Source organism: Suncus etruscus, chromosome 4 (assembly GCF_024139225.1).
Source record: "Suncus etruscus isolate mSunEtr1 chromosome 4, mSunEtr1.pri.cur, whole genome shotgun sequence".
In the NCBI taxonomy this organism is placed as follows: domain Eukaryota; kingdom Metazoa; phylum Chordata; class Mammalia; order Eulipotyphla; family Soricidae; genus Suncus; species Suncus etruscus.
Window position 1 is genome coordinate 63,727,386 of NC_064851.1, and position 21,401 is coordinate 63,748,786.

Below are 21,401 nucleotides of genomic sequence, written 5' to 3' on the forward strand. Positions count from 1 at the left end.
CTATTGATTTTAAGCTGTATTTGAACCAACAAACTGATTTAAAATGACCTTCAACAGTGATAACAATAACTATAATTTGAAAAGTATTTGTAGAGGAAGAAATGTCCAGAGGACAGAAGATAAATGACAATTTATGGAGGTCAGTTGGTCAATTTCAGATCAAAAGTGTTGATAATTGCTGTAAAGCAATAAATATATCAATGTAATTTTTGGAAATTCATAACCAGAAAATATTTTAATTTCAAGGAATTTCTTTCTCTTATCGCTTTGGAATTGCTTTATCTGTGAAGCTAATTTTATATCTTTGCTATTTGCCACTTCCAGGTATGTTCATAACAATAGTGTATTGGATCCTTAAAATATATGACTAGAAGATGAGGACTCACATTTGTGATCAACCCAGTATTTAAACATAAAAATATGTGGGCCTTAGTGGTAATATATTAAGTAGGACACTGATTCTGGTTTATGTACAAACCAGTATCTAACTAAAAGATAGTTGAAGGAAGTATTTAAGTGTTTTCTAATAATTGGTTTCTTTAATAATTATTGATTAAGTCAATAAAAACTAAAATTTAACTTAATTTTAGGTATTAAATTTAAGAGTTATCTTCTTAGTGTCAGAAAGATGTTATAGAGGGTAGGGCACATGCCTTGAGCAAATCTGAATGAATTTCATCTTAGGCATATAGTTCTCTATGGACTTCCAAAAGTGAATCATAATTGCAGAGCAAAGAGTAAGTCCTGAGCACAGATAGGTGAACCTAAAACTTAATTATTAATAATAAAAATTTTATTAATTTTAAAATAATTTGACATGTTAAATTTAATAATCTGCTATTAATACATCACTAACTTACTAATTCTCTAATGTGTTATCAATTAATTTGTTCAAAATATTAAGGAGAGCTTCAAAAAAATTCTTTTTATATTACATTTTCAGAATCTGGGAAGGAAGTTTACATAAAACTCTGATTTATACTTTAGATTTTTTTGCTATTGTCTGGCATTAGTCCTATTATTCTCAATTGATGTATATGTACCAATATAATTTCTTCTAAATCAGAATGCGATAGAAATATCCCTAACCAACTGCTCCACCATTTAATATTTGAGACTATCATACTTAAGAGAAAAATCATTGCTTTTGCTTTTTAAGAACTTTATCACTATAAAACAGTACTATAATTTAATCCACAGTGTTCATTAAACTGCTTTTCTTCGTTTAATAATTGCTATTTGTTGTTAGCTTTAATCAAGTTTCCATATTACTTATTGCATTTATTACTGAAGCTACTAAAATTATTCATATCTATATTTATTAACCTTTAAAATTATTCAGAAGATTCCACATTTAGTTTAATTCCAGTTGTTCCTTATTTATGTATAAAGGTGTAAAGATTTGTGTATGTAATTTTTGACAGGAATTCTAAAGTAATGTTGTTGTATCTATTACTTATTTTCAGATTATACTTTCTGAATAATTCTAATTAATTCAAGTGGACTCAAAACTTACGAAATCGAATCAAGCTTAGGAAGATGTATTATATATACATTATATATATATATATATATCTGATATACATTACTATATTAAATGCAGGGCTGCAGAGCATGTAGAGTGAAGAGGGTGATTATCTTGCTAACATCTCACCCAGGTTCCGATATAGGATCCCATATAGTTCCCTGAACAGTCCCAGGAATATTCTCTGAGAGCAGAACTAGGAGAAACCTCTGAAAATTATTGGTATGAGTGGTCAAAAAAAAAAAAAAAAGTAAAGACACAAATTAAGAGGAACATAAATTAATCACAGTTTACAATCATGAATAATTTATTAACTTATGAATGCAAAACAAGTGAGAAATTATAATAGTAGAGATATACTAAATTAGATGCTGAAATATTTTTTGATAAAAACGATGATTATTATTAATTTGTGTATTGTTTATGGCTATTTTTGTAGAGTAATAACAAAGTAATTGTGAGAATCTCAGTGTTGCACAGCCTAATTTTCATTATTTGGCTCTTTATATTATTAAACTCTTTTTGCTTTAAGACAACATCATTTTCATGAATATTTTGGATAGTTATGGATATAAATTAATTGAGTAATGAGACTTATGACATCTGTAGGTAAATTGAATAAATCAACATTACTTTTTGTAAATGGTGTGCTATTTAAATTGTTAAAATAAAAATCTTTTAAGGTATGCTATTTATTTATAGACTTTGCATAGATATCGACGCCATTTAGTTAGAAATCTTGTTTCTTTGAGTATACCCTTCCCAAATTTCTGTTTTTCCCCTGACTTATCTAAGCTTTATTATAAAGAATTAAGTGCAATAGATCATAATTTTCTATGTTTGCAAATATTTTCTTTTCGCAACAGTTATTTATTAAAGGGGAAATAAGACTGACTTTAGTATGATATATCTGATATTTTTTCAGGACAGAATTCTGTCCCATAAAAATTCTTAATCAAAATTGCACTTTCAAAATGGATTCTGGACATGTGAATAAATCCTATTACTCAGTAACAGGATTTGTCTGCACTCTTCCTGTGCACTCTTGGTAACTGAGAAGTCCTTCACAGTAGGATGTTCTTTATTTCTTTAAGTATACCCTGACATCTGTCTAAATAATTTCACTCTATGATGTATTGGTTTCATTTAAACTCATCAAGGGAATGAGAATAGTGGCAGAAAAGAAAATCTTGACTAGGATAAGTATTCATCCTTATGTCACTCAAGGTGATGTCCTGACTTTAGCCTTTTTCTGGGAAAGAACAATCATTTACAAAGTAACTTTTGGATAAAACCAACATCTGTTTTATCAGATGACATGGTAGTTACTACCATTTAAACTGTCTCCAATTTCTGGTAATAAAAACTGTAGTTATAGAAAACAGTTTTCAAAAATGAAAATTCTGCTAATAACTTAGTAGTAGAAATGTACTTTTGGAATTAAAATATAATGTGATCCAGGTTTTAGGTTAAAAAGATAATTTATATAAGTAAATACGTCTTACTCAATCAAGATCAGTATTATTGAGTGAAGCTGGGCAAAAGCCCAAACTTTTTTTATTAGGTGCTTATGTCTACTGAGATCTGTATTTTTGTTTGCTAGTAAGTTGTACAAGGTCTTTCTTTGACTGTTTCATTTTCTACTCTTACCAATATATTTGATTGTAAAAATACTAATATTTGTAGAAATCACTTTTCTTTACCATTCTAATATTTTTTTAGTTCATCAGACATTCTTACAAACTGTTTGCATGGGGCACACTGTTATTTCATAGTTTCAAACAATTATCAACCTTGGAATAATTTTGAATTTAAAACAAAGCTTATAAATAATAGTTGGTATTAAACCCCAAATTAAATGTGAATGAATAAATTTCCTTTTATATAAGAGTACAAAACCTACCTATTATTGATATATATATATATATTTTGGCATTATTGATAAAATATAAAACAACATTTTAAAAAAAGTAATTGCAGTATAAAAATTTTAGTAGTTGCTTTTTTTATTCCAAATGCTATTCAAATTGCAAATTTTTTTCAGAAAGCACACACACAAAAACTGTTCAGTGACAGTAAACCTGCACTATTTATAAATTCTCTGAAACCTGCTCATTTCTTTACTGATTGGCATTACCTGATACATGCCAAGTTATAACAATGCGTCTCTACATCAATTTTTTTCTTGGAAGATAATGTTTAAGAACTAAGCTAAACTGTATCTCTAACTTTTTATATTTTAAGTATTTATTTCTCATTTCTTCTTGTAACAATATTATATTATTTTTTCAAGTGAACTTCACTATTAATGCATTTGATTATTTTAACTAAATAATCTTTCTGTAAAATTAAATTGTTTATAAAGACAAAACAAATTATAATTTTTATAGAAATAATACAAAGGTTAAAAACATTTTTAAATAAGTTATAAGTAGATTCTTATGTTGCCATAAAACACACTTATTTCAGAAAGTGTTGACACATTATAGATGATATTCAAAATTTTCATAGTCCCGAGGTTTCAGAATAATATTTGATAAAATTCAAAAACCACCCCAACATTTCTATTCCTTATATTTTATAAAGCAATAAAGTAGATAATAACAAAACTAAAAATTCTAGAAAAAGAAAAATATTTATAGTAATAGATATTAATTAAAATTGGGAAATATAAAAAATATATGAATAATATTTAAGCAAAACACTTGCAGCACAAAATCCCAAAATACAGTGATTACATTATTAAAGAAACTCCATCATTGTTAATGATATAATGACATATAAACGGAAAAGTCAAAAGGACAATAAAAAATATTCTTCCTAAAGCAAATGACTGACAACTGTATTTCAGTGAAATTATATTCTACTAAATCATAGTAATAAATTTATGGGAATGATGAGAATCAATCATAGCTTCTATGAGAAAAACTATAACTAAAACTATAAGTACATAGTTTGTTAGTATCTTAAGCACCTACTTAGATCTTTGAATATTGATACCAACCACTAAATACTATGAAATAGGACAAAGAAATCTTTTTCCAGTCTGGTATGGTAAAATTATAAATTAGCCCATGTTTCTCCACATTTAAAACATTTATTTTATATGTCATCGTAAGAAGTAAGTGATGGACAAATGGAAAAGCAAAGAACATTTATACCCTTAAACTACCTTTCCTAAGGCACACGTTTTACCAATAGATGAGAAAAAATTAAGCATTTGTACAACAGCGTAGTTGAAACTTGAGGTATTTGGTATATATGGGGGGGGACAAAAGTCAATTTCTGTAGTTTCACTCACATGTGATATATGAATAACAAAAAATAAAATGATAAGCAAAGTTACTCAATACATGATTCAATGTTTACTAAAAGAAAAGATTGAGGGTAATAAGACACAAAAAGAAAAGAGGGGGGATATGATAGCATAGCAAGTAGGCATATGCCTTGCAAGCAGCAGACCTGGATTTTATCACTGTTATTCCATATTGTGCCCGGATCCTAGAAATTGAAAAATCTTTCCCCTCCGCTGTACTTTCCCCCCTTTTTCTTTCTTTTTTATTTATATTATTATTATTATTATTATTATTATTATTATTTTGGTTTTTGGGCCACACCCGTTTGACGCTCAGAGGTTTCTCCTGGATAAGCTCTCAGAAATTGCCTCTGGCTTGGGGGGATCAGGGGATCGAACCGCGGTCTTTCCTTGGCTAGCACTTGCAAGGCAGACACCTTACCTCTAGCGCCACCTCACCGGCCCCTTTTTTTATTTTTTAAGTGCTCTGACCCATCTCATAAGGATCAGACCTCCAACTACAACCTACAAGTATATCTCTAATGTCTATATATAACTGTATGTGAGTGGTGTGTGATGGACTCTTCTATATGTATCTAACCTGGATTGTACATAATCCCTACCTATATTGTATATATTTTTAATATACTATCTGACCTATTCCCCTATAAAACTATCAAAACTCCTCAACCCTGATCCATTATCTCTCCCTATTTAACCTGCTTTACTTTACACTCAGTCCTTAACCCCTCAAAAACTGGGATCTTCCCCCGACTCAGTAAACTGTCACCCAGCTCCCAAAAGGGAAAGGACAGCCTCTCATCCCGGATCTATAGCTCCAGCAAGAAGCTACGACCATTGCTCTTGCTGACTTACTCTATATGGCCCTCTTTTTCTCATCTCCATTCAATGTGGACTATTGCCTACTATTGGATTCAGCTCCAAAGAGACTCCAGCTTGAGAACACAACTTGAGGACCATGACTGCTACAAACCATTTTTCAGATTCCATAAAACCTTGGTGTGAGATGAAAATGTGCCCTGGATCTTACTCCTCACTCAGACTACCTGAAAAGACTCAATTGAAATATCTGTATTTTCTTTGTATGTTTACTTCCTTAATAGTTATAACTAAGTATTTATTTCCACATGTAGAAGTGGTCCTCCATACCCCTCCTATTTCTTCTTTCTTCATCTTCATCATCTTCTTCTTCTTCTTCTTCTTCTTCTTCTTCTTCTTCTTCTTCTTCTTCTTCTTCTTCTTCTTCTTCTTCTTCTTCTTCTTCTTCTTCTTCTTCTTCTTCTTCTCTTCTTCTTTCGTCGTCGTTGTTGTTGGTGGTGGTGGTGGTGTGGGAGGCCTATTTTGGTTCTGCTTAGCAGGAAATTCTAGTAGAAAAATCTTTCTTGGGACAAGAACCCAGATCAAAACCAGACCACAGAGATTGTATAGCTTGCTATTTTTACCCATAAATGCACCAATAATTTTTTTTTCTGAATAGCCACACTAAAATGGGGGAAATCTTATGTATAGAAAGAAGTTCTTATATAATAGGAGTAAGAACTCATGAGTTTTATAATTCAGGAGAGCTATCCACCCTGAACAATCCTCATAGGGACCTGATTTAGATCTCTTGTGATAGGACATTGACCGTCCAACCCAGATCCCCAGATCCAAACATTAGAATTGGCACTGTTCCCTGCACCAGCGCTATGATTCAAACTCCCCCCCCCCCTCCCGGGAAGTCTTTAGTACAACTCTGGCACCAACTTTTGCCAGGGTAGAATGATATAACACCCTGATGAAGAGGGAGCAGCTACTACTCGATCTAAGGACAGGATGCCCTACCTCACCACCTAATGGCGAGATGAAATCAGTCCTAGGATCTGTGCAAAAACTAAGATCACTAATTAATAAAGTCTGACTATGATAACCTCAAATAACAAGAGCTCTTCCTGGGACCATAAAGAAAGACTTTATCCTAGGCTTCAACCTAAGATCTGTACAAAAATCAAGATCTTTGGAAATTGGAAAAAAAAAAGCCACCAACATCTCTGATTACAGAAGAATGACTCTGACAATCATGAAGAACCTTTCCTGGAACCATAAAGAAAGTCTTTAGGGTTTGATACTTACATGCCCGGATGTATCAGTCTCATTATAGTATACTTCAAGGGTAGAGGCACTTTGTACCTGCTAGATCAAAGAAATTTTATTTCTAATTCCCCAACATTTACTGTGCCTATGCAGAAAGGAAAAGAAAAAAAACTTGCCACATCTGCCCGCACCATGTTTTTCTTTTCATTTTCATTCAATTTTATTTATATTTATAGCTGAAGCCTGTTGACCTTTTATAAACTGTTAGTTTCATGAGGTTTTTTTTGTCTCATGAGACTGCCCAGAAGGCTGAATAAACTCCCTTATGCATAAACCAAAGAAATAAAATAAAATAATAAAATGGTAAACAAAATTAAAATTACTTACATTACTCAATGAAAGATTCAATGTTTACAAAAAGGAAATGATAACACAGTAGGTAGACATGTGCCTTGCACGCAATTGACCTGGTATTGATTCCTGTTATTCAATATTTGCCCTTGAGCCTGACAGAGTAACCTCTAAGTGCCACTGGGTGTGCTACTCTAATCAAGGAATAATAAAACTTCATATATATATGAATATATATCAAAATATTAAAAGTAATGAAGCAATACGGTTGAACTCATTTTCAAAAAACTTCATTCCCAAGGTCTCCCCTCCTTGACAGTCTTACAGACGTGCTTATGGTCCTTTGGCTTCTTTGACATTTTTCTTAGAAAAAAAAAAAGTACATCAAACACCTAACTACAGTTTCCAAAGGTAATATTACTTTGGTTGGATTTTGTTAACTTTGTAATTTTCAGAATTCTTAGAAGTTACTACTTAACATCTTGACTGAGAGGCATTATATGCTTCTGAGATGTATTAGAATATTTAAGCTTCAGTTTGTGAGAGAAATTCCATTATGATCATAGATATATTGATGTATAATCAACAAGGAAATTTTGATAATACCAATGAAGTTGTCCATTAAGTCATATTCAGAGCACAACCACTTTAAGAATTATCATATTTTAAAAATGCCTATTTTCTTTATTTTTCTTTTATTGAACACTATGGTTACAAAGCTGTAAATGATTTAGTCTCAGTCTAAAAGTTTGAACACTTTCATATGTGCATATTTCCAGTAAAAATGCGCCCCCTTACATTCCATACCTACCCCTGCCTGCCTCTGGGGCAAACATTTTACTTGTAAACCGCCCCCTCCCCATTTCTCTCTGTCTCCTTTATTTTTGCCTTTGAGATATTGTGGTTTGCACTACTGTTAATGAACTGGTAATGTGCCTACAACTTTATTGTTATTCAACACCCAGTTCTTGTCCAGCATATCAGTTCCAACTATAATCATCTTAATGGTTTCTTCTTTATCCTATGCTTCACTATTTGTGGAAAGCTTCCTATCCTGGAATTGGTATTCCTGGCCCTCATCTCCATTATCTCTAGATATTATTACCTTGCTATCACTTATTTTTCTTATATAAAATAACTGCTATTATGCTATGTCTAACCCATCTCCATCTGACTCTTTTAAGTCAACATAATATTCTTTCCATATAATTAATTTATAGGAAAATAAGATGATTTTATATTTCTTAACCACTGCATAGTATTCCATTGTGAAGACATAGTATAGTTTCTTTAACAACTCTTCTATTATTGGGCACTCAGGTTGTTTCCAGGTTCTGACTATTGGAAATAGTGTGGCGATGAACATAAGAATACACACAGATTTTCTGCATGGTGTTTTAGGGTTCCTAGGGTGTATCCCTAGGAGTAGGTATTGCTATATTATATGAAAGCTCAATTTCTAGGGGTTTTTTTGAGGTATATAAATATTGTTTTCTAAAATGTCTGCACCAGTCTACTTTCCCAACAAAAGTGAATAAGAGTCCCTTTATTCCATGAAAACACTGATTGTTCTAGTTCTTTGTGATGTGTACTAGTCTCTTTAGTGTGAGATAATATCTCACTGTTGTGAATTGCATCTCCCTGATGAATAGAGATATATTTATTTATTTATTTATTTTGCTTTTTTTTGGGGGGGCACACTCATTTGACGCTCAGAAATTATTCCTGGTTATGTGCTCAGAAATTGCCCCTGGCTTGGGGGGGACATATAAGATGCTGGGAGTTCGAACTGTGGTCTGTCCTAGGCTAGCACTTGCAAGACAGATGTCTTACCTCTAACACCACCTTTCTGGCCCAGAGATGTAGAGTATTTTCTCATATTTCTCTGTCCATCTGTATTTATTAACTGAGAAAAAACCTGTTCATTTCTTCTCTCCATTTTTAAATGGGGTTAGTTTATTTCTTGCTGAATTATACAAGTACTTTATGTATCTCAGATAACATCCCCTTCTCAGATCTAACATGTTTGAATATATTCTTCCATTTCATGGGTAGTCTTTGTATCTTAATATGCTTTTATTGAGGTCTGAAGCATTTCAAATTAATGTAGTCCCATTTGGTTTTCTTTTATTCCACATTGTTGGACAGTATTGTTCCTTTCTTGAAGATATATTTAGCTTCAATGTCATGGCCTTTTCTGCCTACATTTTCCTATTTGTACCTTATGTTTTCAAATCTGATATACAGGTCCTTAATGCATATTTATTGGACCCTTGTGCATTATATTAAATACATGTCTGAGTTGGCTTTTTTGACTGTAGCTGACCAGTTTTTCTGAAACCACATTTTGAATAGCTTTACTTGCTCCACATTGTTTATATTTTCCCTTTATCAAATATATTCAAATTTCAATATTTGGAATAATAATAAATATTCCATTGATATGAGGCTCTATTTTTATACCATTACCAGGCTATGTCAATGTCTACAGATTTATTGTACTGTTTAAAGTTGGGAAAATTGATGCCTTCATTCATATTTTCCTCAAGGATTTCTAAGGTTTTTAGAGATATTTATTTTTTTGTATGCACTTCAGGAGTACATTATCCACTCTTTAGAAATGACATGGTATTCATATAGGAATTGCTTTAACTTTATTCAATGCTTTGGAAAATATTGGCTTTTTAATTATGCTAAGCATATAAATCCATGAGGATGCCATATGTTTCAATTTACTGTATCTACTTTTATTTAGTGTATCACTATTTTGGACTTTCTTTTATATACATATTTTACTTTAGTTAACTCCAAGATACTTGATTTTTATGAGGACAATTGGGAATTGGATTCATATTTTTCTTTATATATGTCATATTTAGAAAAGCCATGTCTTTATAAAATGTCCTTGCCAATGTGTCTATAAAAAAGACATGTCTATATTTTTATATGCTTTATATAAAATTCAAAAATTTTATATATAATTTTTTAGTCTTCCATATTACCATACGAATATATTGTTTCTAGAAGCTTTTAGTTGAGTATTTAGGATGTTATGACTAGTGAGAGATTGAATTCTTCCTTTTTTATCTGGATGTCCTTGATATCCTTTTCTTACCTAATTGCCATGTCAAGTACTTCCAGTATTATAGTGAATACAAATGGTAAGCTTGTCTTGTACCAGAGCTTAGAGAGGCTTTTGGGTTTTTCCCATTAAATATACTGTTTTCCCCCCATTAAATAGACTTTATTAGTTTTGACAATATTGAGGTAAATTGTTACAATTCCAATTTGTTGAGAGATTTTACATGAATAGGTGTTGGATCTTGTCAAACGCTTGCTCTGCATTTCATATGCACAGTCATAATTTTTTTCCTTTTACTTATATGGTATTTTATATTGATTGATTTGCCTAAGCTAAACCACACTTGCATCTGAATGAATCCTTACTGATCATTATATATAACCTTTTAGAGTTGTCATATTCTATTTGCTAGTATTGTTTTGAAGTTTGCGTTGATCAAGTTTGTTAACCTGTAATTCTATTTTTTGTGGTGTAGGGTGATATTCCCAATATGGAAATGATTTGGGAATCATCCTTTGTAATTGCTTATTTGAAATAGCCTGAAATGATTGGCAGGAGGTCCCCTGTTTAAAGGTATCAAATAATTCACTAGTGAATTCATTTGGGCCTTGTTCTTTTTAATTGGGAAGCAATTTGATGATTATTTCGATTTCATTTATAACAATGGGTTTGGTCAGGTATTCTGGGTGATTTTGGTTGAAAATTTAGAGGTAAGATAAATCCAATAATTAAACTATTTCTTATAGGACATATAATTTTTCATGAAGTATTCCAAAGGAATTATCTTCTAAATTACTATGCTGTATGTTTTGATATCCGAATTTCTTTTTTTTTTTTTGGTTTATGATGTTGCTTATTTTCTCTTTTTGTAAGTCCTAATATTTTATTGAGCTTGTTTATGCTGTTAAAGAAGAAACTCTTGCTTTTATTGATCTTTTAAATTGTTCTGTTTGTCAAATTTATTATTTTCTGCTATAATTTATTATTTCCTTTTACCTGCCTTTTTGTCTCATTTTGTGAGTAATTTTTCATAATTTTAAACTCTGCCATCAGACAATTTTTGTAAGTATTTTATTCTTCTTGATGAATGCTTTCAAAACACTAAATTTTCCTATTAATATGCTTTTGTTGTGTCTCACAAATCTGGTAATTAATTTTATTTCTTTATTCTCATTTGTTTACCAGAATATCTTGCTTTCTTTTCTGCAGGTTTGGTAGTCTTTTCTTCATTTTCCTGGTATTACATCTTTTGCCCCATATCTGTTTGTCACTTCTATTTTCAGAGCATTATTTTCAGATAAGATCATTGATATATTTTCTTACATATTGATTTTATGTAACTATGAATGTGCTCTATCATGGAAATTTTTCCATATGCATTAGAGAAATATGCGTATTCAGCTTTATATATATATATATATATATATATATATGACTATTAAGCCACTCTATTTTACTTTTTCCTTCAAAGTCAGAATATCTTTGTTAAGTTTTATCCTGGTTGTGTTGCTCTTGGAGTCTTTCTTATAGTCTATTAGTAGTTGTTTTAAATACTTTACTGACCACTGACTGGGAGTATGTATTTTAGGAGTGCAATTTCTTCCTGGTGTACATATCTTTTGATTATTAAGAAATGGTCCTCTTTAATAATTTTTGATCCTAAATTCTGAGGCATTTCATATTAGTATGGCCATCCCATATTTTTTAAGTGAGTTGATTGCTTGAAGTTATATCCTCCAACCTTTGACTTTGAGTCTTTTGCTCTGAATATTCTATTGTTTTTCTTGCAGGAAGCAAAATGCTGGATCCAGTTTTCTGATCCATTTTGTCACTCTGTGTCTCTTAAGTTGGCATTTAGTTCATTTATGTTGAGAGACATTATTCTAATGGGATTTTGTGCCATACTTTTGTAGGAATTTAGTGTGTTTATTGGGTTTATCTTGACATAAATTATAATTGTCAGTTCTTTTAAGGCTGGTTTTGAGTCTATAAAGTTTCTGACCTGTATGAAGCTGTGTATCCATCCCTCAAACCTGAATAAATGTCTGGCTGAGTGAATTATTTGTGGTAATACATTCATTTCATTGTTTTATTTTACTATATAACATCACTGTATTTAGACCTTCAGGGTGGCTTGTGATAATAATCCTATGAATCTTAAAGATGCTTCTTTTTATGTAATTTTTTTTTTGTTTTTGATGTTTTTAGAATTAAATCTCTCTATGTGCTTTTCATCATTGTGACTAGGATGTGTTTAGCTGTAATTTTATTACATTCACTTTTAGCTAATATTCTTTGGTCATCCAGGTTTTTGATGCATGCATTTTTCAGCTCTGGTAACTTCTCAGCAATGATGTCAAAATTTTGCTTCTACATAAGGATTTTCTTCCAGCTTCTCTGAGACCACAATGGTTCTGATGTTAGTCCTGTTGAATTATCTCAAAGTTCTACTGTTATAGCTCACTTATTTTGAAAATTCTTTCCATCTTTTGTTAATTGATTTTAAGACTCTTTTCCAACTTACCTTTTTGTGTGGATGTGTTATAAAGCTCATCTGACAGCTCACTGATTCTGTCCTCAGAAGCTGTTATTCTGTTAGTTAGGCCTTCCATTTATTTATTATTTATTTATTTATTTATTTATTTATTTATTTATTTATTTATTTTGCTTACTAAGTTTTTCTGTCCTATTATTTCTATTTTAATTTTTTATCATTTTTACTCTAATATTCTCTTTAGTCTTACTGGTTATTCATTCCATTATTTCTTGGTGTGTGTGTGTGTGTGTGTGTGTGTGTGTGTGTGTGTGTGTGTGTGTGTATGTTTAACATCCTCCACATTTACTCTCTAAAGTTCTTATGAGAGAAGCTATACAGGAATCTAATGATAATTGGGTATTCAGAACTCCCATATTCATTCACTAAATGTGGATGGGGCTCTATGCTGTCTTTCCATTGTGACCATTTCAGTGTGGTGTTTTCTTTGCAATGTTGTGTTGGGGCTTCCTGCCTAGAAGAAATGCACAGTCCCAGAGAAGAACAGAGTGGCCACACTCCTCTCCATGCACTACTCTGAATTCCCAAAGTTGCCACAGCTGTTAGTCTCTGTTATTGTTTGTCTCAAGGCCATGATTTTCTGTTTGCAGGAACCTTGTTTCAAAATGCAGACTGGGGATGACACCCACTATCTCTTTTGTCTGTCTCCCAAAACCTGCCAATTCACAGATGGACTTCCTCTGCCTGTAAGGTCAAATAGTGAACCCCTCCTGCCTTGCCTAAACTTTCATTTTCTGTATTCCAACTGACATTCACATACTGCTAGCTCAGCTATGCATATGAACTCACACCACTTTCCACAGTTCCCAGCCCTACCACAGTATCAAGTCATAGTCAGACTCAAGACTCAAATCTCCCTGAACACTGCCACTTAGGGACTCCCAGAACCGCCATTTTTGCTTATAGCGATTCATCACCACAATATTTTTCTCTGACAAACTCCCTAGGTAATTGGCTTCTGATCTGGTGACTGACTAGGAGTCCATTGCCCCATTGCCAGGCTCTTGGGTATTTTGGTATTATTCCCTCGTAATTGCATAGGGTCAAGCTGTTCTTGGCGTCTCCAGGCTCCTCTGCGCTGCTTTTGTTGTGAAAGCTGCTAATGCTGCTGCCTTTCTTTCTACCATTTAGATTGAAAATTATGCCTATATTCATGTGTGATATTAAATTTATGTTACAACAATATTTGTCTTCCTGGAAATGATTTTATTCATCTCCTTTGATTATATTAACAGAATATACAAGATTCAAGATAATGAACTATGTAAGCCTTTCTTAGGAAAGGGGTAATGTTTAGGCTTGTTTTTTTTAGAACTAAAAATATCTTGATTTACAGAGGGAATCTATGACTATGACTGAAAATTTATTTTATGATTTTCTATTAAAATATTTGACGATAATTGATATACTGTATATAAGTACTGTGTTTATTATATAGTAATTTTGTATATAAAATATAAATTTACTCGAGAAAATCTCTATGTGTCTGAGCTACAACATATTAACTCATATATTATTCATTGATTGTTATCAAAAGAAAATAATGTTCATAAGAGAATATTTTGAAGTGACTGTTGATGTTGTAGGAACATATACATTGCCAATCATAATCAAATGTATTGATGAGGTAAGTGAAAATCCTGTAGGGACTAGAAAGATTGTATAGTGGGTAACTAAACATCTGCTTTGCATAGAGTTGACCTGGGTTAACCTCCAATATCTCATGTGGTCCTCCAAGCCCCTACGATGTAGGTGTAATTTTTGAGTGCAGAATCAGTAATAGCTCATCATTATTTCCTATCATGAGATGTGGCCTAAAAATGTACAAAGAATAAAAATATTCTCTAGTAGTTTTTATAAATGAGAAAGCTGGAAGAGAGGATGATTCTAGATTTTCCTTTTGGTAAACTTTTAACAGTAGTAACTCTCAGGGCCAGAGGAAAAGTATAATATTTGAGGTACTTGCCATGCACAAGCTATAAACTAATTTCCACCAATGCATATGGCCTCTGAGCACCCTCAGTAGTGATTCTTGAGCCAAGAACTCAAAATAATCCTGGAAAACTGCTGGGGATATCTAAAAGTTATATATAAAAATTAAAATAGCTAAATTATATATATTATATATAGATATATTGATATATGTAGATATATAGATATATATTATAGATATTATAAAATAAATAATATCTAAAAATTAAAAAATTGTATTTTAAATTATAAGACAAGGAGCCTCACAACTTGAATTAGGCAGATTTGGGGCCATTCTGTTCTAGGAAAGTTTCCTGGCACCACAAAAATAGCCTTTGGGATGGGGTAATGAGTATATATGGAGCCAGGGGCTGATCCCATGATGGTATGCTTCAAGGATGGAGAAACCCTGAATCTCTTAGGCCACAGGAATTCCCTTTCTTCCCCAATGCTTACTGTGCCAATGCAAAACAAACAAACAAGAAAAACCCCAAAAAACAATAAAGTGGTGGGTAAGCCAAACCCTGCCACTCCAGCACCCCTACTTTTTCTTGTTTTGATTTGTTAGTTTTTGACTTTATTTTCCTTCTCTTTTTCTTCCACTTTTCTCTTTTTTTCCACTCTTGTGGTTATTATTTGATGATTTATTTTTATTTTTATTTTCCGTGTGCATTTTTTTATTTTTTATTTTTTATTTCATTTTTTCCCTCTTTCTTTTTTTGGTAGTTGTTACCAATTTTTTTTCTCCCTTTTTTCTTATCCGTTTTATCTCCAATGACGGTGGAATGGATGCTCAATCTACAACAAGCTGTAAAGTGGAGATCAGTTGCACTAGCATTCTGGGGGGTAATGAAGGGAAATATAGGATACATGCTGGGAACAGGGGTGAAGGGAGGACAGCACTGGTGGTGGGAATGCCCCTCATTCATTGTCACTATGTACCATAAATGATGCAGTGAAAGATTTGTAATGCACTTTGGTCACAATAAAAAATTTTTAAAAAAGTATGCGCTAATCTACACAGCAGTATAAGTCATATGAAAGATGATAAAATGGTACTCTCTCTAAATTAAATATCATTTTTATTTGGCCATACATTTTCTCTGTGTTGCTCTTTCTTTACCAATATACAGCTATCTGTTATCGCTCCAAATATACCATTTTGGTTTTCTTTTAAGTTTTTGTACTAGCTATGTCTTTTTTCTATACAATTATCCAGAACAATTCCCAGATTAATTATTGTCATTTATAATATATTTTGAATACATTGGTTTATGCATAAAGTTAATGGATATATTGATTAATGTTTCAACTCCTACACATGGAAACAACAAAAAGATAGTGCTCTTCTCTTCTTATTTCTTCATCCTCAGTATGTATTACAAGGCAGATTGAGATCCATAAATCAATATTTATTTGTTAAATAAATTTATTAAAGTTAAGCATACAATTTTAAATATATTACAGGTTATTATTGCTATAAAATAGTCTATTGAAGCATAGATAAGAAGCCAAAACTAAAATAAGTTTCAGAAAAACATAGAAAATTAAGTTTCTGTTTCATAGATGTAGCCCACAAATATTAGAGATTTTAAGGAGAAATTAAACATTTGTTTTATTTAAACTGATTTGGTAGGGGGGCCAGAGTGATTGCTATGTGGGTAGGGCATTTGCCTTGAATGTGGCAGACCTGGGTTCAATCTACAGCATTTCACATTGTCCTCCAAACCTACCAGGAGTGATTTTTTGAGCAGAGAGTCAGGAGTAATCCTGAACACCACTAAGTGGTGTTCAAATAACAACCACAACAAACAAAAAGAAAGTGATTTGTTTAAAAGGAAATGAGAACATAGACTTTAAGACTAAAATTCAAAATCTTGGGGCTAGAGCAGTAGGGTGTTTGCCTTGCATTCAGCTGACCCAGGATAGACATGGGTTTTATTCTTGACATCAACATATGGTATCCAAAGCCTCCCAGGAACAATTTCTGGGCACAGATCCAGGAGTAACCCCTGAGCACCCCACTGAGTGAGGCCCAAAACCAACAACAAAAAAGACTATAGTTCAAAATCAAATTATTTTACTGATATTTTTATACATCTATAAAATTATCTGTCAAAAAAGTAATTTTATCATCCCTTTTTATAGATATAGTCATTTTCTTTACATGTAAAGGAAAAGCTTTTAAGGCTTATAGTTACACATATTTAAATCAAAAATAGATTATATGAAGTTAGAACATTATATATTTTAGTCTGTTTAGATAACTATAAAATTGCAATAGTAATAGTATGACATATATTTTTGGTACAAATAATAATAGTGTTTTGTATAATTTTATTGAATAATAGGTTTTTTTACTAGTTTTAGAAGTTTTTGTTCTTAAGTTCAGTATATTAGTTTATTTTGATATCACTATTATCACAATTTATGGATAATAATGTAGAGGAAAAAAGAGCTATGGTTGGGTATCTAGCACAAATACATAGAACATGCCTCTCCTATACTATCCCCATTCTCAAACCAAAAACTGTTAAGTTAAATGACTTTGCCATTAAATTAAATAGTATAATATATAAAATAAGACCCTACATTTCTAACTTTGACAGAAAGTACTTCAGTGTGTATTTAATGTAACAGTAGCTACATTGATCTTGCTATATTGCTTACAAATTAAAATGCTTCAACATTATCCCATTTATCAAGATCATTTCATGTTTAAAAATTCTGCTTATTCTCATTAATCTTTCTCAAATTTTCAGTTGGAGTTTGTCTTTATGTCATCCACCCCTAAAGTTCTCAACAAGTTTCTTATTAAAATTTATACATTTATGAAAATGTATACATTTTTAACTTTCTAAATTTTATATAAAATTTTACATATTTTAATATAGCACAACTACTTCATTGCAATCATTCTGACAACTGACAGACCTAAGTTAGAAATATGATAACAAGATTGAGGAGTACAATTTCCATCAACTTTGTGTTATTTACCAAAATATTTTAAGCATAACTTTCATACAATGAAGGAAAATAATCATAAAAGTCATAGTTTATCTAAATGCAAATTTGCACATCAGCCATTTGTTTGTTGCCTAGTAGATATTTTATTAGATATAAACTTATGATTCTGCAAGTGCCTATCACCAATGAGGTAATCATAGAGTGCTTAATAAGAGTTGTATTATAAAGAATAAATATGATTGGCATACATTAATGATGATTATGTACTTATTTGTCAAATATATATGATTATGCATTTCTTTTAGTTCTTTTAGAAGGGATTGGATTTTCTATGTCTTTGAAGTTAATTGAAACTACTTTTTGGGACAGCATAATCTTGTGGCTATGTCAGGTAACTTGTGTTAGTGAAAGTTACTGCACTAGTAATAGAAGAAAAGCTAGAAAATAATTATTGCAATCTCAGTTCTAGATAAAGTAGAATCTAATCAAAATATGAAAGAATCTTCATTCTAATACTACTTATACATTTGTGTGTGATTGGGGGTGAGAAATAACGGGGCTCTTCTTACTCATAATTTTCTCTTTATAATAGGAAATTCTCTTTCAAGAAAATATAGATTACAAAATATAAACTACAGTAGCCAGTAAATGGACTGGAGCGATAGCACACCTGGAATGGCATTTGCATTGCATGCAACTGACCTGAATTCAAATCTGGCCATCCCATTTGGTCCCCCAAGACTGCCAGGAATGATTTCTGAATGTAAAGTCAGGAGTAACCCCTGAGCGCCATTGGGAGTGGCCCAAAATAAAAAAAAAACAAAAACAAAAACAAAAAACAAGGCCAGTAATAAATAGCATTTATAACTTCACTAAATATTATATTCATTCTTTGCATTTCATGAAGCTCTATTTTATAAATCTATGAATCATTTTAATGAGCTTAGTACAATAAATCACACCTGTGTCTAATCATATCATACTACTTATGCTGCCTATATTTTAAAAGCTATGCCTTGCTGTTGCTTGAAAACAAGTCCTGCTATTATTTAAAATTTGTAGGATTATTCCCTTTCCACTTCTATCTGAGTCATTAAATTAATTTCCAAGATAAAGAATTTTAAATTTAAAAAACTATGTTTTAAGTATTATATATATAATTAGATATAGTTTGTCTTTAAAATTATCACAAATGATATTTATTTAAAACATAAACTACAGTAGTTTGAAACTTTAAAATATAATATCTATGATACCTAAGAGAAGATTTTGGATTTATAATTTTGAAAAGCAGGTATTTTATGAAAATTTGAAGAGTAAATTATCAAGAGAATTAAGCAAAGATAAATGATGAAAAAAATTTAAATCCTGTTGAATTTTGGTTTGCTTATATTCGTTTGGGATTTATTGTGTTAAGGTTTTACTGCTGGAACTGTGCTCAGAAATCACTCCTATCAATGCTCAGAGACTTTATGTGATGGAACTCAGGTAGCTTCTTGCAAAGCAGATACTTTCATGTTTTGAATTGTCTTAAGAGAAAAATAGTGTATTAACATACATTTCAATGAGAAGAGTTTACCAATGGTGGCATTTAAAAACATATATAGTTCGACATCCTTTGTTCAAGCCAATATAAAACATAATCTTCAACTTTCAAATAAAAAAGTGAAAAAAAGTTTAGCCTATGAACCCGAGTTCAATAAAAATTCTCTCTACATTTCTAAAATGTTCTTAGATTTTATACATTTGTTATTGACATGGAATCTAGGTAAATAGTACTTATTAGTTTAACATGTCTTGCAGTTTTAAACATTAACTTATAATTTTAGTAAAGTAAGTGTTCTGTATTTTGCAAAGAAATACAACGTGAAACAAAGAAAAATGTCAAAGTAGTATAGTAAAGGGGGGAGAATTTAGGTCTGCTGATAGATATTTTAACTGAGAAAAAGCAAGTATGACACACACACACAGAGAGAGAGAGAGAGAGAGAGAGAGAGAGAGAGAGAGAAAGAGACAGAGACAAAAAGAGAGAGAGAAGCTCTTGTGCATATAAAATCCAAAATTTTATCATATATTTTGTGAGACAAAATCATGTCATTCATCTTTGAGTTCTTTGTTATAAATAGAGTGGTGGCTTTAAATCCTCTAATCTGTTGGTTTATAAATATCTATTTTTGTTAGCTCTTGACTTTTGACTTGTTATAGGCAAAGAACAATAGGATACAGTGAAATCCAAAAAAGAATATGCTGGGTTAGAGGACTAAACAAAAAGGATTGTTGTTTGTGGCTAATGCATGTGAAAAATGTGTGTATTAAAAGATATTTATACTAACTATAATAACTCATAAAAATATCCTCATAGAAAGTTGAAAACAGGTTGAACATTTTATATTGCTGTATTAAATTTTGCTAATCACATGAAATTCCATTGTCTTATATTTGAAAGTCCTGTCTTAAAAGATATATTTATATACATATATATTTACTAAATCATTAAAAATTATATTCAGCATCTTCAGTTAATTTTAATATACCTGAAATAACTCTTTAATAATTGCCAGAGCAAATAGATTTCTACCTTTCTGAGAAAGGTTAAGGTTAATTCTCAAAAATAGATATTGCTTTGTTAGTTTCTCTTCAAGCTTCTATACCTAGGAAAGATCCTTAGAAAAAGAAAAACAAATGACTGTATTAATAATTTTGAGAATGTTAATATTGTCAAGCTATGTTTAGAAAGATTAACTTTAGTAAACCAAGAACAATATTTGTAAAATTGATTATGCCTTTTTCCACTTCATTGCTTTTATTTGTTAGAAAATATTTTCCTAGTGTTTAAATATATGATGGAAACCTGAGCTCCTAAATCACAAAATGAACCTACATTTATCTAGAGAAAATAAACTCAAAGAATAGAAACCAGAAAAGTGCAAATCGGTTTTAAAAATACAGTTTTAAATAGCTATCAAATGCAGTGCACGATCCATAAGCTGCAGAAGGCTTCCTGAATAAAATATGAGGACGTATAGTTCTGTGACTATCTATCTCAGTTAGTTAAGGAAAAAATTCTGAGGAAAATTCTAACTAGGCCATATACTATCTGCAAAGGAATAAACAAAGTAGCTAGCAATGACAGTGTTTGCTTTTCATGTGGTGGAACTGTGTGCAAATACAAGGCCTAACAAATGTCAGCTCCTCATTTGCAAATGAAGATGTTAAAGGAAATGTCGGTGACAGTACAGGCAACAGTTCATATTTGAAGTTTGGCACAGTGAATTGACAGCCACAGAGGAGCTGCAGTGGCCTAATCCTTTCTTTCTGCCTTCTAGCAATGATAGTCAGTGAAGGGGGTGGGGGGGGGGAGTTAATAAATATGTGATGAGGAAAAGCTGTGGAAGAATGGCATATCTTCTCCTCTGCAAGAACTCATCTTCAGAGATAATTAACTAGGTGACAACACACAATGTGCCATTAACAACAGCATTCAAATCATTTCTGGACTTAAGTACAGTTTTAAGCCGCTTATCAGATTTTCATTTCTGAATCCATTCAGCTGTCAGGCTTA